Source organism: Saccopteryx leptura, chromosome 6, assembly GCF_036850995.1.
Source record: "Saccopteryx leptura isolate mSacLep1 chromosome 6, mSacLep1_pri_phased_curated, whole genome shotgun sequence".
Classification (NCBI taxonomy): Eukaryota; Metazoa; Chordata; class Mammalia; order Chiroptera; family Emballonuridae; genus Saccopteryx; species Saccopteryx leptura.
In genome coordinates this window covers 150,675,760-150,695,561 of record NC_089508.1, presented here as the reverse complement: position 1 = coordinate 150,695,561, position 19,802 = coordinate 150,675,760, and positions in this window count along the sequence as shown.

Here is a 19,802-nt window from a genome sequence, read left to right as displayed (position 1 = left end):
GTTTACAGCCTATGTTTTCTTCCAAGATTTTTTATGGTTTTGTGACTTACATCAAAGTTGCAGTTGGAGTTTGTTTTTGTGAATAGTATAATTGGTAGTCTAGTTTCTTTTTTTTTCATGTTCCTGTCCAATTTTCCCAACACCATTTATTGAAAAGACTGTCTTTATTTCATTGTATACTTTTACCTCCTTTGTCAAATATCAATTGACCATAAAGGTGTGGGTTTATTTCTGGGATCTCTGTTCTGTTCCATTGATCTATATGCCTGTTCTTATGCCAGTACAAAGCTGTTTTGCATACAATGGTCAAGTAGTGTAATTTGATATCAGGAAGTGTGATACCTCCCACTTTGTTCTTCTTTTTCAAGATTGCTGAGGCTATTAGGTTCTCTTTTGGTTCCATATACATTTTTGGAATATTTGTTTTTTATTTGTAAAGTATGCCATTGGTATTTAGTAGGAATTACATTAAATCTATAGATTGCTTTGGGTAGTACAGACATTTTAATGATGTTTATTCCTATCTATGAACCCAGTATATGCTTTCATTTGTTTGTATGTTTCTTGATTTCTTTTTTCAATTTCTTATAATTTTCTGAGTACAAGCCTTTTACTGCCTTGGTTAAATTTATTCCTAGGTACTTTATTTATTTATTTTTTTGTTGCAATAGTGAAGTATATTGTTTCCTTAATTTTTCTGACAGTTTGTTGTTGGTGTATAAAAATGCCACTGACTTGTGAATATTAATTTTATATCCTGCCACTTTGCTGAATTCATTTATCAGGTCTTGTAGTTTATTGACTGAGACTTTGGGGTGTTCTATGTACAGTATCATGTCATCAGTAAACAATGACAGTTTGACTTCTTTTCCAATTTAGATACTTTTAATTTCTTCTTCTTGTCTGATTGTTGTGGCTAGGACTTTCAGAACTATGTTGAGTAAGAGTGGTGAAAAGGGGCACCCTTGTCTTGTTCATGATCTTAAGGGGATTGCTTTTAATTTTTTTGCTCACTGAATATGATATTGGCTGTGGGTTTGTCATATATGGCCTTTATTATGTTGTCCCTCTCCCCCTAACTCCCTCCCCCATTCCCTCAGATTTGTGGTCCTGTTATCTGTATATATGTGTTACGTATATGTAATTTTACTAATCGCTTCACCTTCTTGGATAGCATCCCTTCATCCCCCTTCCATTTGACAGCTGTCCCTCTGCTCCTTGTGACCCCACCTCTGCCTCTATTCCATTCCTCAATTCACCTTATTCATTAGATTCCACATATAAGTGAGATCATATGATATTTGTCTTTCTCTGTCTGGCTTATTTCATTTAGCATAATAATCTCCAGGTCCATTCACACCATTGCAAAAGAGAAGATTTTTTCTTTTTCACAGCTTCATAGCATTCCATTGTGTATATATACCACAGCTTTTTTACCCACCCATCCACTGACAGACACTTGGGCTGTTTCCAGATCTTGGCTATTGTAAACAATGCTGCCATAAACACGGGGGTGCATATCTTCTTTTGAATCAGTGTTTTGGTATTCTTAGGATATATTCCTAAAAGTGGGATAGCTGGGTCAAAAGGCAGTTCTATTTTTATTTTTTGAGGAAACACCATACTGTTTTTCAAAATGACTGCACAAGTCTGCATTACCACTAGCAGTGCAGGAGAGTTCCCTTTTCTCCACACCCTTGTCAGCATTTATTGTGCATTGATTGCCATTTGCACAATGCTATGGCAATCAAATAGCATATAAAATTGCTAATGAATGCCATTCTGACAGCTGTGAGGAGATATCTCATTGTGGTTTTAATTTGCATTTTTCTGATGCTTAGAGATGTTGAACATTTTTTCATATGCTGATTGGCCATCTGTATGAACTCTTTGGAGAAGTGCCTATTCAGTTTCTTTTCTCATTTTAAAATTGGATTGTTTGCCTTCCTGGTGTTGAGTTTTAGAAGTTCTTTATAAATTTTGGTTATTAACCCCTTATCAGATGCATCAGCGAATATGTTCTCCCATTGAGTGGGTTGTCTTCTTACTTCATTAATGGTGTCTTTTGCTGTGCACAATCTTTTTAGTTTGCTATAGTCCCATTTTTTATTTTGTCTTTGCTTCACTTGCTTATGGAGATATATTAGCAAAAATATTGCTATGAGAGATATCAGAGAGTTTACTGCCTATGTTTTCTGCCAAGATTTTTATGGTTTTGTGACTTACATTTAAGTCATTTATACATTTTGATTTTATTTTTGTGAATGGTGTAAGTTGGTCTAGTTTCATTTTTTTGCATGTATCTGTCCAATTTTCCCAACATCATTTGTTAAAGAGACTGTCTTTAGTCCATTGCATGCACTTACCTTCTTTGTTAAATATCAATTGATCATAAAGGTGTGGGTTTATTTTTGGGTTGTTTTGTTCCATTGATCTTTATGCCTGTTTTTATGCATGTGCCAAGCTGTTTTGACCACAATGGTCAAGTAGTATAACTTGATATCAGGAAATGTGATACCTCCCACTTTGTTCACTTTTTTCAAGAATGCTGAAGCTATTTGGCTTATTTTTGGTTCCATATAACTTTTTGGAATATTTGCTCTATATTTATGAAGTACGGCAATGGTATTTTAATAGGAATTGCATTGAATTTATAAATTGCTATGGGTAGTATAGACATTTTAAAAAAATTTCTATTTCTTTATTTTAGAGAGGGAATAGAGAGAGAGAGAGAGAGAGAGAGAGAGAGAGAGAGAGAGAAGGGTGGAGAAGCAGGAAGCACCAACTTCCATATATGCCTTGACCAGGCAAGACTAGTATTTCAAACTGGTGACCTCAGCATTCTAGGCTGACACTTTATTCACTGCACCACCACAGGTCTAGCAGGGTAGTATAGGCATTTTAATGATTTTTATTCTTTCTATTCATTAACACAGTATATGCTTTCATTTGTTTGTATCTTCCTTGATTTCTTTTTTCAATGTCTTATAATATTCCAAGTACAAGTCTTTCACCTCCTTGGTCAAATTTATTTCTATATATTTTTTGTTTGTTTGTTGTTGTTGCAGTAGTGAAAGGGATGTTTTCCTTAATTTCTTTTTCTGATAGCTTATTGTTGGTGTATAAAAATCGCAGTGATTTTTAAATATTAATTTGATATCCTGCCACCTTGCTGAATTCATTTATTAGGTCTAGCAGTTTCTTGGCTGAGATTTTAGGGTTTTCTGTATATAGTATCATGTCATCAGCAAAAAAAATGACAGTTTTACTTCTTCTTTTCCAATTTGGATGTCTTTTATTTCTTCTTCTTGTCTGATTGCTGTGGCTAGGACTTCCAGAACTATGTTGAATAAGAGTGGTGAAAAGGGGCACCACTGCCTTGTTCCTGATCTTAAGGGGATTGCTTTTAATTTTTTTGCCCATTGAGTATGATGTTGGCTGTGGGTTTGTCATAGATGGCCTTTATTATGTTGAGGTATTTTCCCTGTATTCCCTCTTTGGTGAGAGTTTTGATCAAAAATGGGTGCTGGATTTTATCAAGTGCTTTCTCTGCATCTATTGATATTATGTGATTTTTCTCCTTTCGTTTATGTGTTGAATCACATTGATTGATTTGCGAATATTGTTCCAGCCTTGCCTCCCCAGAATAAATCCTATTTGATCATGATGTATGATGTTTTTGATGTATTGCTGGATCTGGTTTGTTAATGTTTTGTTGAGAATTTTAGCATCTATGTTCATTAATGATATTGGCCTATTGTTTTCTTTCTTTGTAGTTTCTTTACCTGGTTTTGGAATCAGGACAATGTTGCCTCATAAAAAGAGCTTGGAAGTTCTCCCTCCTCTTGAACTTTCTGAAATAGCTTGAGAAGGATAGGTGTTAGTTCTTTGAATGTTTGGTAAAATTCACCTCTGAAGCCAATCAATCCAAGACTTGTTTGCTGAAAGTTTTTTGTTAACTGCTTCAATTTCATTTGTTGTAATCGGTTTGTTTAGGTTTTTTTATTCTTCCCAATTGTGTTTTGGAGACTGTATGTGTCTAGAAATTTATCCATTTTGCCTAAGTTGTTCAATTTTTTGGCTTATAAATCATAATAATTTCTTATGATTCTTTGTATTTCTGCAGTGTCAGTTGTTATTTTTCCACTTTCATTTTAATTTTATTTATTTGGGTCTTCTCTCTTTTTTTCTTTTTAAAAAATTTCTTTTATTTTTTATTTTTATTATTTTACAGAGACAGAGTGAGATTCAGAGAGAGGGATAGATAGGGACAGATAGACAGGAACGAAGAGAGATGAGAAGCATCAATCATTAGTTTTTCATTGCAACACCTTAGTTGTTCATTGATTGCTTTCTCATATGTGCCTTGAACGTGGGGTTACAGCAGACTGAGTAATCCCTTGCTCAAGCCAGTGGCCTTGGGTCCAAGCTGGTAGCTTTGCTCAAACCAGATAAGCCCGTGCTCAAGCTGGCAACCTTGGCGTCTCGAACCTGGGTCCTCCACATCCCAGTTCGACGCTCTATCCACCACGCCACTGCCTGGTCAGGCTCTTTTTTTCTTGATGAATCTGGTTAAAGGTGTCAATCTTGTTTACCTATTCAAAGAACCCACTCTTGGTTTCATTGGTTTTTTTGTATTTTTTTTTTTTTTAGTCTCTATGTCATTTATTTTCACTCTTATCTTTATTATTATTTTTTTCTATTTCCTTTGGGCTTTATTTGTTGTTGTTTTTCTAGTTCTTTCTGGTGGAGGGTTAACTTGTTTATTTGAGCTTTTTCTTGCTTCTTAAGGTATGCCTATAATGCTATAAACTTCTCTCTTAGGATTGCTTTTGCTGTGTCCCATAGATTTTGAGTTGTATGTTCATTTTAATTTCTTTCAAAAAATTTTAAATTTCTTTCTTAATCTCATTGTTAACCCATTCCTTATTTAATAACATGCTATTTAGCCTCCAAGTGTTTGAATGTTTGTCAGTTTTTCTATTGTAGTTTATTTCTAGTTTCATGCCATTGTGGTCAGAGAAAATGCTTGATATGATTTCAATCTTCTTAAATTTATTGTGACTTGTTTTGTGTCTTAACATGTGGACTATCTTAAAAAATGGACCATGAGCACTAGAAAAAATGTATATTTGGCTCTGAGTGGTTGACTCAGTGGTAGAGCACTGGCATGGTGTGTGGAAGTCCTGGGTTTGATTCCTGGCCAGGCCACACAGGAGAAGTGGCCATCTGCTTCTGCACCTTCCCCCTGTCCTTTCTCTCTATTTCTCTCTTCCCTTCCTGCAGCCAAGGCTCCACTGGAGCAAAGTTGGCCTGGGCACTGAGGATGGCTCCAAGGCCTCTGCCTCAGGTGCTACAATGGCTCCTGTTGCAATGGAGCAATGCTACAGATGGGCAGAGCATCACCCTGTGGTTGGCATGCTAGGTGAATCTCAGGTGGGCGCATGCGGGAGCCTCTCTGCTTCCCCGCTTCTTACTTCAGAAAAATACAAAAAAAAGTATGTATATTCTGTTGCTTTGGGGTGAAAGTTTCTGAAGATATCAATTAAATCTAGTTAATCTAGTATGTCATTTAATGCCACTGTTTTTGTGTTAATTTTCTGTATGAAGGATCTATCCATTGATATTAGTGGGATATTAATATCCCCTACTATTATAGCATTGCTATCAAACTCACCCTTTATGTCCATCAAAATCTGCTTTATATATTTTTGGTGCTCCTATGTTAGGAGAGATATTTACAATGGTTATATCTTCCTGTTGGATTGCTCCCTTTATCATTATGTTGTGACCTTCTGTTTCTTTTAGTATAGATAGCCTTTGTTTTAAAGGCTATTTAGCCAGGTAAAGGTATTGCTGTCCCAGCTTTTTTCTCATTTACATTTGTATTAAATACTTTGTTCCATCCCTTCACTTTTAGGCTATATGTATCTTTTGTTTTGAGGTGGGTTTCTTGTAGACAACATATGTAGGGGTCCTATTTTCTTATCCATGCAGCTACCCTCTGTCTTTTGATTGGAGCATTTAATCCATTTACATTTAAGGTTATTATTGATATGTACTTATTGACATTTTATTCTTTAAATCTACAATTCTCTTTCTTTCAATTTCCCTTTTTTTTTGTTCTTTATATAGCAGGCTCTTGAACATTTCTTTCAGTACTCATTTGGTTGTAATAAATTCCTTGAGTCTTTTTTTGTCTGGTAAGATTTTTTTTTTTTTTTTTTTTTTTACGTTTTTCTGAAGCTGGAAACAGGGAGAGACAGTCAGACAGACTCCCGCATGCGCCCGACCGGGATCCACCCGGCACGCCCACCATGGGGCGACGCTCTGCCCACCAGGGGGCGATGCTCTGCCCATCCTGGGCGTCGCCATGTTGTGACCAGAGCCACTCTAGCGCCTGGGGCAGAGGCCACAGAGCCATCCCCAGCGCCCGGGCCATCTTTGCTCCAATGGAGCCTTGGCTGCGGGAGGGGAAGAGAGAGACAGAGAGGAAAGCGCGGCGGAGGGGTGGAGAAGCAAATGGGCGCTTCTCCTATGTGCCCTGGCCGGGAATCGAACCCGGGTCCTCCGCACGCTAGGCCGACGCTCTACCGCTGAGCCAACCGGCCAGGGCCAGGTAAGATTTTTTGTTCTTCAGTTTTAAATGATAGCCTTGCTGGATAAAGTAGTCTTGGTTTAGGTTCTTGTTCTGCATCACTTTGAATATTTCTTGCCATTCCCTTCTGGCCTCAAGTGTTTCTGTTGAAAAGTCAGATGTCATCTTTATGAGGGCTCTGCTGTAGATAATTAACTGCTTTTCTCTTGCAGCTTTTAGTATTCTTTCTTTGTCTCTTAACTTTAGCATTTTAATTATGATGTGTCTTGTTGTAGGCCTCCTCGGGTTCATCTTTAATGGAATTCTCTGTGCTTCTTGAAGTTGTGTGACTTTTTCCTTCATCAATCTAGGGAAATTTTCAACTGACTTCTTCAAACAAGTTCTCTATCTATCGTTCATTATCTTCTTTTTCAGAAACCCCTATGATGCAGATATTGTTTCTTTTCATGTCACAGAGCTCTCTTAGAATTTCTTCAGTCTTTTTGAGGCTCTTTTCTTTTTGTTGCTCTGCTTCTGTGCTTTCATTTAGCTTACCCTCTAAATGGCTTATTCAATCCTCTGCTTTATTCAGCCTGCTGTTGATTCCTTTTAGTGCAGTCATCATTTCTGATATTATACTTGTCATTTCTGACTGGTTCTTTTTTATGATTTCAATGTCCTTTTTTTTTTTTTTTTCTGAAGCTGGAAACAGGGAGAGACAGTCAGACAGACTCCCGCATGCGCCCGACCGGGATCCACCCAGCACGCCCACCAGGGGGCGACGCTCTGCCCACCAGGGGGCGATGCTCTGCCCCTCTGGGGCGTCGCTCTGTTGCAACCAGAGCCAATCTAGTGCCTGGGGAAGAGGCCAAGGAGCCATCCCCAGCACCCGGGTCATCTTTGCTCCAATGGAGCCTCAGCTGCGGGAGGGGAAGAGAGAGACAGAGAGGAAGGAGAGGGGGAGGGGTGGAGAAGCAGATGAGCGCCTCTCCTGTGTGCCCTGGCCGGGAATCGAACCCGGGACTTCTGCACACCAGGCCGACGCTCTACCAGTGAGCCAACCGGCCAGGGCCTCAATGTCCTTTTTGATGCTATATCTTTATTTAGGTACTCATTTATGCCCATCCATTGTTGCTCTAAGATTCTTAAGCATCCTAAAAATCATTATTTTAAACTCAACATTTAGTAGTTTGGTTACTTTCATTTCATTTAGTTTTTTTTCTGGGGATCTCTGTTGTTGATTCATTTGGGTCATATTTTTTTGTCCATTTTTTCTGTGTATTAGGTAGCACTGACTGACTTTGAAATTTGTTGTGGTAGCTTTATGAGGAAGATGAGATTGGTGATGCTGATCTCCAGGCCACCTGAGTTTCTTGCTTTAGAAATGCTTCTTAAGGGTACTATTTTTTCTCCTGTTGTATGTGAGTATTAAATGCCATTGGTCTTTTTGTGGGTGTAGTTATCTCTTGAGGCTGGCTGGCTCTCAGGGTGAACTGTGATATTGTATGATATATTAGACACTATGCAGTGTCTGTCCTATTGGGTATATTTATTCTCCAGAGTGCCTGGTGCTTGCTGGACTCCTCCTTTGTGTGTGCTGTTTGTGTAGCTAGCTGAGTCTAGTGTTGGTGCTGTCTGTCACCCACTACTGGTTGTGTTGGTTTTAGGTCTTCTTGGGTTGGCATCAGCCATTGTTTGTAATCTGCTGTGGGCTACCTGTCTGAAGTTACTGCTCTCTTTGCTGTTTGTGTCTGAATTTCCTGTGCCTGGGTAGTGTGGAGTGGCCAACCTGTGTGTATAAGGACCAACTTCCTCCTGCTTAGAGATAACAGCAGCTCTGTAAAAACCCCAAGCTCTGTAAGCTTTGCCTTCACTTTTCAGATACTCCATCTCCTGCTCCTTCAGTTGCCTGGTCTTCCCACAGTGTTCTGTAGAAAGACTAGCATGGGCTCAGTCTGGCCTCATCCAATCAACCTCTCTATTTATTGAAAGCTTGGTGGGTTAGGGTCGCCGACATTGCAAATACAATGTTAGTGCAACCCCCTACTTTAGGGGTCTCTGTCAGGAGCTCAGTATGGGGAAATTGGCCCCTACTCCAGAGCCTAATCCCTCAGCCACCACTGGATACTTGAATTTTATTTCTCCCCAGCAAGATGAACAGTAGTTTCAGATTGAATGGGGCCAACAGTCCCTTCTGCCTAAGTTCTTACAGCTGGTGAGACCCTGGTCTCAGGGAGGAAGACTGAGAGGGTCCTCTCCTGGGGCTGACTGTGCACCCCCAGAAAGTGGCTAAGCCCTTTGACCAGACCCAACAATAGTCTCACAGAGATCCACACTTTAAATATCCATGCTCTAAGCCTCTCTCCCTTCCCTTGTGGAATCTGGCCCAGTGGGGCAGGATATCCAGTACTCTGGCAGGCTGACTGTGAAGTTCCACCCTATCCAATGCTCATAAGCTGCTGTGCTAATGCTGATCACAGAGAGCAGAAGTTTCCTCAGCTAGGCCAGGTGTGATGACTCCTTCCTTAAGATACTCTCTAGCAATGGTTGTTAGGTCCTGAACCAATGCTCTCTACAGCTGGCCACTGGATGTGCCAGCCTTGGGCCTCTTGGAGGAAACCCAGTGAGACCAGTGGGAGACACTGCCCATGACTGGCCCTCAGCAACCTTCTTGGAGCTACAAGGAATCCAGGGTTTGTGGCTGCATCTACTGTGCCCAGGTGCACATGGAAATACCAAGCTGCAGGTCTAGACTAGCTTTTACCCACAGTGGGCCTGGGGGAAGGTCTGCTTAAAAGGCCAAGGTTCCCTGAGTATTGCCTCTGCAGCCTCTGTCTGCTTTCTGCTTGTTGGGCTGGGCCACTGAAAAAAACCTCTGGTAGAGTCTAGAGCAGGGGTCGGGAACCTATGGCTCGCGAGTCAGATGTGGCTCTTTTGATGTCTGCATCTGGCTTGCAGACAAATCTTTAATAAAAAAAATAACATTAAAAATATAAAACATTCTCATCTATTACAATCCATTCATTTCCTACTGCTCATGGTCATGGTTGTGGATGGCTGGAGCCAATCACAGCTGTCCTCTGGGACAACACCAAATTTTTATTGGATAATGTGTAAGGTACACGGGTCGTTGTATGGCTCTCATGGAATTACATTTTAAAATATGTGGCATTCATGGCTCTCTCAGTCAAAAAGTTTCCCAACCCCTGGTCTAGAGCCTGTGACAATTCATGGATTAGGAAGGGTGGTGAGTGTGGCTCTGCCCCTCAGCCTCAGGTGTCAGTCTGTTCAGAGTTTTTTTCACAAACCTCATTAGAGTATGGCCTCTGAGATCTGGAGGTGTGGTCTGCCTGCAGTCTGGACAGTTTCTACTGAGTCTCTCATGAGGCGGAAGCACCAGTAATAGACTTGGTCATGTGCAGGGGAAAGCTCCAGCTTCAATGCCAGAAAACTGAGTCACTGACAGGTCCTCTGCTTCCTGTCTTTTCAGAATGACTCAGTCTCCATGGGTGGGGCAGGAGGGACTCCTGAGGGTGGGGTAGTTACTTTTCCCCAGGCTGATGTCACTCAGAGGGAACTGCTCCACTCAAGAAAGATGGCAACTGTGGCATTGGAGAATGACTCAGCACAGGAGTTCCAGTGGCTGTCCCCCACAGTGTCTTTCCTTGGGCCACTGACTTCACACACTCCTAATGAAACTTTAGTCCTCTCAGTCCTCCCCCACTGGAGCCCAGGTAAGTGGCTATAAATAAGGTTTCTATGCTGGCCCTTTAAGATAGAGCTTGCGTCTCCAAGAGCTCCGTCTCTTTCTTGCAGACAGAAACCTCAGCCTTTTTCACCACCAAATGCTGTGTTGGCACCTCTTGTAGACTCTGAGGCTTTATGCTGCGGTGCCAGCCTGGGGCTTAGAACCTTCCCCTCTCAGGCGACCCTCCCTGCAGTGAGAGTCCCTCTGGACCCTCTGCCTTGCTCATTCCTGGGAGTGGGGCAGCCTTTTTCATATCTCTGCTCTTCCTACAAGTCTCGGTTTGGCTTCTTTTGTGATTCTTGGTTATAGACTCCTTTTTGTTTAATCTAAAGTTAGTTTTTCAAGATGATTTTTTTTAAATTAATTTGTAATCCTATTTAGTTCTAGGAGGTGGCAGTTGGAACATCTGCCTACTCTGGCACCATCTTGTAATTTCCTCTCTTGTGGCTTCTAAGAGTCTCTCTTTGTCTTTAACCCTTGCCATTTTAATTATGATGTGTCTTGGTGTGGGCCTCTTTGGTTCCCCCTTGTTTGGGACTCTGCACTTCCTGGACTTGTGTGTTTTTTCCTTCACCAGGTTGGGGAAGTTTCTCAGTCATTATGTCTTTAAATAGATGCTTGATTCCTTGATCTTTCTCTTTTCCTATTACTCTTGTAATGTAGATGTTGTTATGATTCATGTTGTCCCAAAGGTCCCTTAAACTATCCCCCCCCCTTTTTTTACAGAGACAGAGAGAGTCAGAGAGAGGGACAGAAAGGGACAGACAGACAAGAACAGAGAGAGATGAGAAGTATCAATCATCAGTTTTCAGTTGTGACACTTTAGTTGTTCATTGATTGCTTTCTCATATGTACCTTGACCATGGGCCTTCTGCAGACTGAGTAACCCCTTGCTTGAGCCAGTGACCTTGGGTCCAAGTTGGTGAGCTTTGCTCAGACCACATGAGCCTGCACTCAAGCTGGTGACCTTGGGGTCTCAAACCTGGGACCTCCGCATCCCAGTCCAACGTTTCATCCACTGCGCCACCGCCTGGTCAGGAAAACTATCTCCATTTTTTTAAAGTTCTTTTTTCTTTTTGCTGCTCTCATTGTGTGTTTTCTGCTACCTTGTCTTCCAAATTGCTGATTCTGTCCTCTGCTTCATCTGACCTATTGTATATTTCTTTTGGTGTAGTCTTCATTTCAGATATTGTATTCTTCATTTCTGACTGGTACTTTTTCATGGTTTCTATGTCTTTTTTCATGCTGTTCAAGTTATCATTAACTTCCTGGAAGTTCTCACTAAGTTCCTTGAGTGTTTTTATAACCATTTTTTTGAACTGGTTAATTTTGAATTATCTGGTTAATTTCTTGCTTCCTTTTCATTTAGCTCCATTTCTGGAGATTTCTCCTTATCTTTCATTTGGGGCATGTTTTTTTATCTTCCCATTTTGATTACCTCTTTGTGTTTGTTTGTATGTATTAAATAGATCTGCTATGTTTCCCAGTCTAGGTAAGGTGGCCTAATGTAGTAAGTGTCCTGTGGGACCCTGTGGAGACATATCCTTGATCACCTGAGCTGGATGCTGCAGGAATGTCCATTTTGTGGGTTATGTGGGAACTTCTGTTTTAACTGGGTCTTTTTTTTTAAACATTTATTTTTTTTTACAGAGACAGAGAGAGAGAGTCAGAGAGAGAGAGATAGATAGGGACAGATAGACAGGAACGGAAAGAGATGAGAAGCATCAATCATTAGTTTTTTGTTGCAACACCTTAGTTGTTCACTGATTGCTTTCTCATATGTGCCTTGACTATGGGGCTACAGCAGACCAAGTAACCCCTTGCTCAAGCCAGCGACCTTGGATCCAAGCTGGTGAGCTTTGCTCAAACCAGATGAGCCCGCGCTCAAGCTGGCGACCTCGGGGTCTCAAACCTGGGTCCTCCGCAACCCAGTCCGACGCTCTATACACTGCACCACCACCTGGTCAGGCTTAACTGGGTCTTGATTGCTATTGGCCCTATCATTTGTGAGGTCAACCCTCAGGCTGGTCGACTGTGAGGGTTAATTCTGACAAACGTATAATCTGCTATACAGGTGCTAACCACACAAAGTGAAATTCACCTCTGCAGGTTCTTAGTTCTCCCTTTGGGTATGCCACTTGTGAATCTAGTTGGATCCTGCTCTGATGTTGCCTAAAACTGGCCACTGGATATGTTGGTTCTGGGGTCTTTTGAGAGAAACTCTGGTGCAGGTCAGTGTTAGACACTGTCTGTGATTGGTTCTGGGCAACTTGTTTGGAGCTACAAAGTGATTTAAAGTTTCTTATGGTTTCTGCATGCAGGAAGAACCAAGCTGTACACTAAGGCTGGTTTTTACCAGCACCAGGCTGGGGTAGGTCAGTAAAAGTCCCAAGGCACCCCAATTTCCACCTCCACCTGCCTTTTCCTGCCTGCTGCCTGTTAGGATCATTTTGAAAGAGCCTCCAGTGGTATTAGAGTTGTATGAGGTAGGTCTCAGTGAGTCACCAGGTAAGGGCAAGTGGTGTTCACCAGATTGATACAGGTTCAAACTCTGTCAATGTTGAGTCTGAGTCCACTCAGCAAATGTCCCAAGGTATATCAATTCTGGCTGCTACCCGTTGGATGTTCGCAGACTTTCATGGTGGGATGGATCTCATAAAGTTGTTATGATGAGGCCAGCAAAGTTTATTAGGCTCAAACAGACCAAGATTTGGTCATGTGAAGGGTGAGCTCTGCACTGGTTGGGTGTATGAGGGTTCAATCATAGAGCCACACAACTCAGTCTGTCTCAGATTCTTCTGGGAACTCCCAGAGAGCCATAACTCAGCAACATAGGGCAGACAGGAGTAGGGAGGGTGGGGCTAGTGGATCTTCCTTGAGGAGGAGGCACTAGTCAGTTTCATGAGAAGGTAGGGGAATGGTCCCCTGTTCCTGAACCACACGTGTCAGTCACTGATATCCCATAATTCTGCCTAGACCTCTACACACTGGGCCAGGTGGTAGACTTCTCAGCAGGGCATGAGCTCCGCAGGGTGAAGTGACAGGGAGTCCAGAGGGTGGAGCTATTTTTTTTCCTCAAGCTGTTGCCATATGTTCCACCCAAGGAAGAATGGAGTCTGCAGTGTGGGAGAGGGACTCAGCACAGGGATCTTGGCAGCTGCCCCTAAGCTTTCTCTACAATCACAAACCCCAGTCTCTCTTCACATGACTGTAGTTCATTCCATCCTTCCTTTGCCAGAGCCCAGGGTGAGTGGCTGTGAATGATATTTTGTGTATTGGCCCTCTAAGAGGGTCCCTGCATCTCTTTAGACCACTGTTTTTCCCTAGTTGACCTAATCATTGCTAATTTTTACAGCTAGATGTTATGTGGGTACCTCTTCCTGACTTTGGTGCTCTGGGTTGGGGAGCCCAGCTCAGGGTTGAGACTCCATGCTTCTCAAGGGGAGCTTCTGTAGCTGAGATATCCCTCCAGAAACTCAGCTGCCACTCATGCTAGTGGGGCAGCTCTTTTTTCATCTCTGCTCTTCCTATCAGTCTTGATGTGTCTTCTTCTGTAAATCCTTGGTTATAAGACTTCTGTTAAGTTCATCTTCAGTTGGTTATTCAGGATAATTGCTCTATATATTAGTTGTAATTCTGGTTTGATCCTGGGAGCAGAATAGGGTAACTTCCCCCTACTCTGCCTCTATCTTGAATTCCTTGGTTTCTAATTTAATTGCATCCTGATCATAGAACACAAATTCGATGATTTCAATGCCTTGTAATATCTCATATTTTCTTATTATGAGGGAACAATTCTTTCTGTATTTCATGCATTTTTGCACAGTTCAAGACTCTAAGAAAATAACATTTTTAAACAATATGCCTTGGAAGCTAAAGCTAGTGTCTTTCTAAACATAAAAGATCTTGCGGATGTCCCAGAATTAATATAGTTTCACATTACCCTCCCTAGAGACATGTGTACTAGAAAATAATGTGTATTTTGTTGTTTGGTGGATAGTTTTATCAATGTCACTTAAGTCAAATCACCTGGTAGTATTTGGAGGCCTCTTATATCCCTAGTAACTTGCTCTAGTTCTGTTAATTATCTATGTATTCTTTACTATGAAAAGTGAAGACACTTGTAAGCTACATTGTTCCCACAGAGAGGGGAATAGTGTGTGTCACAGGGGATATTCTTGCACAATGCTGTAGATTTCAATTCAAACCCCAAGAATTACTCTGCTTCTGTTCTACTTATATTTGGTCTTAGCTGGTAGTTAATTATAGTTGGGTCAGTTCTGGAAACTTTCAGGAGGTGCCAGACATTGATACTTCTTTTTAGAACAAGGGATGCTTGGTGCCTAAGTTTTTATCTGTTGACTCAAGTTGTCAACTCTGACTCAGTCGGAGTCTCATTTAACTTTCTGTCATAATATTTACAAATTCGCAGGCTTGTTGGATGAGATTTCACTCCTTTTACAGATAAGGTAATAATTATGAAGGTGTATCAACTCCATCTACATTTCCCACATTGGCATGAAGCCCAATTTCCTGTAAGCTCACAAGTGATATATCCAATCTTCCTAGGAACAGTTTCATGTTCACTACAATTATCTTTCTGACTTTGAATCCCCTCTTTTTTTCTGACACCTAAATTATTTCTTAGTTTCAAGCATGCATGTCATTAAATTTCATTTTTGGTGATATATTGTAATCTCCATGTGCCTTTGTATGGGTTTCTGTTCAGTCTGCCATAAAGACAGAAAGTTCTGAACATTGTAATAAGAGATGAAAATTGAGAAATTTAAAAGCCTCTTAAGTATTTTCTGGTAGAGAAAGATTAAAAAGTAGATATGACCTTGTTTCTTTTTTTTGTCTACACTGAATGTTCTAAAAACTTATAAGCTTCATCAGGAAAAACAAATTATTAAAATTATTTTAGTAAACAAATGCAATACTTCCAGCTAAAGATGGCAATGGTGACTGACCAGGTGGTGGCACAGTGGATAGAGCATTGGACTGGGATGCTGAGGACTCAGGTTCAAGACCCCGAGGTTGCCAGCTTGAGCATGAGTTTATCTGGTTTGAGCAAAGCTCACCAGCTTGGACCCAAGGTTGCTGGCTTGAGCAAGGGGTTACTCAGTTTGCTGAAGGCCCACTGTCAAGGCACATATGAGAAAGCAATCAATGAACAACTAAGGTGTTATGACAAAAAAAAACTGATGATTGATGCTTCTCATCTCTCTCCATTCCTGTCTGTCTGTCCCTATCTCTCTCTCTCTCTCTGTCTCTGTAAAATAAAAAAGAAAGAAAGAAAGAAAGATGGCAATGGTAAGGTGTTTCTAGTTTATTCCATCTCTAACACTAATTAAAATGACACAAATGAAAACAAAACAAGCAATACCTCCCATCTTCAATGACACTAGTACATGTCCAAAACCTGGTCCACTAATTGCAAACAGTAGTAGACAAGCATTTCGTTAAATGAAGAAACATACTGAGGAGTATGTATATTTTAATGTATTTTGGACACTATACGTCAAGACTTGTAGGACTTAGTCAAGTGATCCTTGATTGGAACACTCTGGGGGCACAAGTGGGCCATGGAATTGTTTTATAGTAGAAAGTGCCATGCAGCCTATATAATTTTATACCATAAAAACATAGAATAAATCTCCTTTATTGTGCCTTAGAACATTTACTGGGATTCCAAGATGGCAATGGAGTAGGCAGATATTCCAACTGCCACCTCCTATGACCAAATTGGATTACAACTAAATTTAAGAACAATCATCCTGAAAAAACAACATTGGACTAAATCAGTGGTTCTCAACCTGTGGGTTGTGACCCCGGCGGGGGTCGAATGACCAAAACACAGGGGTCGCCTAAAGCCATCGGAAATACATATTTTATTTAAAAATGTATTGTATAATAAATATGTATTTTCCGGGGTCACGACCCACAGGTTGAGAACTGCTGGACTAAATGAATAAAAGTATATAACCAAGGATCACAGAAGAAGCCACATCAAGACTGGTAGAAAGGGTGGAGATGTGAAAAGGGCTGCCCTGCTCCCAGGAATGAGTTGCAGCTAAGGGTCCAGAGAAACTCTCACTGTGGGGAGGGTTGCCTTGAGAGGTGAGAGTCCTAAGCCCCAGGCTGAGTGCCCCAGCCTAGAGCACCATGGCTTAGATGAGGTGTGCACATAGCATTTGGCAGTGGGAAGAGGTGAGGTTTCTGTTTGCAAGAAGGAGATGGGAACTTTCAGGGATACAGGCTCCACATTAAAGGGCCCATGTAGAAAATCTTGTTTACAGCCACTTACCCAGGGCTCTGGCAGAGGGAGGGCTGAAAGGACTAGAGCTGCATGAGGAGATTGTGAAGTGGATGGCCTGGGGAGAAACACTGTGGGGCATGGCCACAGAAAACCCTGTGCTAGGTCATTTTCTAATAGTGTAGCCACTATCTTTCTTGGGCAGAGCCACACCCTACTGAGATCTATGAAAAAAGTCTGGACAGACTGACACTGGGGGCCATGGGATGGGCGCCATATATACTACTCTTCTTAATCCTTGAATTGCCACAAGCTATAGACTCTACTATAGGTTTGTTTTTATTTTATTTTTTAATGGCCAACCCCAACAAGCAGCCAGTTCTCAGGAAACCTTGGGTCTTTTGATGACCTCCCCCACGTCCAGTGTGGGTAAAAGCCAGCCTAGGTGTGTGGCTTGGTATTTCCATGTACAGCTGGGCCCAGTAGAAGTAGCCACAAGCTCTGGATTGCTTGTATCTCCAAGAAAGTTGCTGAGGGCCAGTCCTGGCCAGTGTCTTACACTGGTCTACACTAGGTTCCCAACAGGAAGACCCAGGACTAGCAATCCAGTGGCCAGCTGAGGACAGCATTGTTTCAAGAAATAATGACTCTTGCTGGTGGGTGGCATGTCCTAAGTGAGGCCTCATTGGACACCAGGCCCAGCTGAGGCAAGTTCCACATTCTGTGATCAGCACCAGCACAGCAGTTCCTGCACATTGGACAGGATGGAGCTTCATGGTTGGTCAGCCTGGGTGCTGGATAGATTACACAGGGGGGAGGGAGAGAGACTTGGAGCACAAATATTCAAGAGGTGGGTCCTATGGAGCTTATTGTTAGGTCGAGTCGAGGGACTTAGCCACTTTCTTGGGGTGCACAGTCAGCCACAGGGGAGGACTCTCAGTATTCCCCCTGAAGACCTGGGAATCTCCAGCAGGAAGAAATTTTGCAGTGGCGATTGTTGCCCCCCCCAATCTGAACCTGCTACTCACCTTATTGGGGAGAAATAGAATTGCAGTATCTAACAATGTTTGAGGGTATAAGCTTTGAAGTAGGCATCACTTTCTCTATACTGAGCTCCTCACCAAGGGACCCCTGAAGTAGGTCATCCCACTGATGTTTTATTCCCAACCTCAGCTCTGCTAACCCACCAAGCTTGCAACTTGTAGAAGGGTTGGTGGGGTGAGGCCAGTCTGAGCCCACACTACAGTCTTTCTATAGAAGACTCTGTGGGAAGATCAGGCAGCTGCAAGAGGAGGAGGAGCAGATGAAAAGTGGAGGCAAAGCTTACAGAGCTTGGGGCTTTTACAAAGCTGTGGTCATCTCTAAGCAGGAAGAAGCTGGTCCTTATACACAGGTTGAATCCTCCCACACTACTCAGGCACAAAAAATGCAGACACAAACAGCAAACAGAGCAGTAGCTCCAGGCCAGTAGCCCATGGTATGTTACAAACAACTGATGATGCCAACCTAAGGTGGCCCAGAACCAATACAAGCAGTAGTTGTAGCAGACCACCCAAATTCTAGACTCAGTTAGCTACACAAGCAGCATGCCCAAAGGAGGAGTCAAGCAAGTACCAGACACTGCAAAGAATATATATAAAAAACAAGCTAGACAGTGCACAGTGTTTAATACACATGAGCAAGGTTGACCCTTAGAGCCAGCCACCCTGAAGGGATAACTGCACCCACAAAAGGAGCAACTGCATTCAATACTCACATACAACAAGAAGGTAAATTTTATCCTCATAAAGCATTCCTAGAGCAAGGAATTCAGGTGGCATGGAGGTTAGTACCACTGAGCCCATTTTCATCATAAAGACACCACCACAATTTTCAAGGCCAGAGCACAGCTACTTAATAGAGAGACAAAATGGGCAGACAAAGAAATATGACCCAAATAAATCAACAAGAGAAATCCTCAGAAAAAAAGATTAAATGAAATGAAAGTAACCAAACTACCAGATGCAGAGTTTAAAATAATGATTATCAGGGTGCTCAAGGATCTTAGTGCAGTAATGGATGATCACAGTGAGAACTTAAACAAAGAGATAGCAAGCATCAAAAATGGCATTGAAATCATAAAAAATAAAAAAAACAGTCAGGAATGACAAATACAATATAAGAAATAAAGACTGTACTAGAAGGAATCAACAGCAGGCTGGATGAAGCAGAGGACTGAATCAGCAATTTAGAGAAAAAGATAAACAAAAGCACAGAATCAGAGCAGCAAAAAGATAGGCTCAAAAAGACTTAAGAAACTCTAGGAGACCTCTGCAACAACATGAAGAGAAACAACATCTGCATCATAGGGATTCCTAAAGGAGAAGAGAAAAAATAAGGGATAAAGAATTTGTTTGAAGAAATGATAGCCAGAAATTTCCCTAAATTGATAAGAAAAAGTCACACAAGTTCAAGAAGCACAGAGAGTCACATTAAAGATGAACCCAAGGAGGTCTACACCAAGATACATCATAATTAAAATGCTAAAGTTAAGAGACAAAGAAAGAATACTAAAAGCTGTAAGAGAAAAGCAGCTAATCACCTACAGAAGAGCCCCATTAGAATGACATCTGACTTCTCAACAAAAACACTTGAGGCCAGAAGGGATTGGTAAGAAATATTCATAGTGTAGCAAAACAAGAACCTACAATCAAGACTACTGCATCCAGCAAAGCTATCATTTAAAATTGAAGGAGAAATAGCCCAGACAAAAAAAAAAAAAAAAAAAGAAGGCTCATGGAGTTCATTCATTACGACCAAACAAATACTGCTAGAATTGTTTAAAAACCTGCTATAAAAGGAGCAAAGGAAAAACAAAATCAAGAGAAAGAGGACTGTAGGGTGAAAGAATAAAATGATAATAATAAGTAAATATCAAGAATAACCTTAAATATAAATTAATTAAACACTCCAATAAAAAAGATATAGGGTAGCTACATGGATAAGAAAACAAAGCCCTGGCCGGTTGGCTCAGTGGTAGAGCATCAGCCTGGCATGTAGAAGTCCCCTGTTTGATTCCAGGCCAGGGCACACAGGAGAAGCGCCCATTTGCTTCTCCACCCCATCCCCTCTCCTTCCTCTCTGTCTCTCTCTTCCCCTCCCGCAGCCGAGGCTCCATTGGAGCAAAGATGGCCCGGGCGCTGGGGATGGCTCCTTGGCCTCTGCCCCAGGCGCTAGAGTGG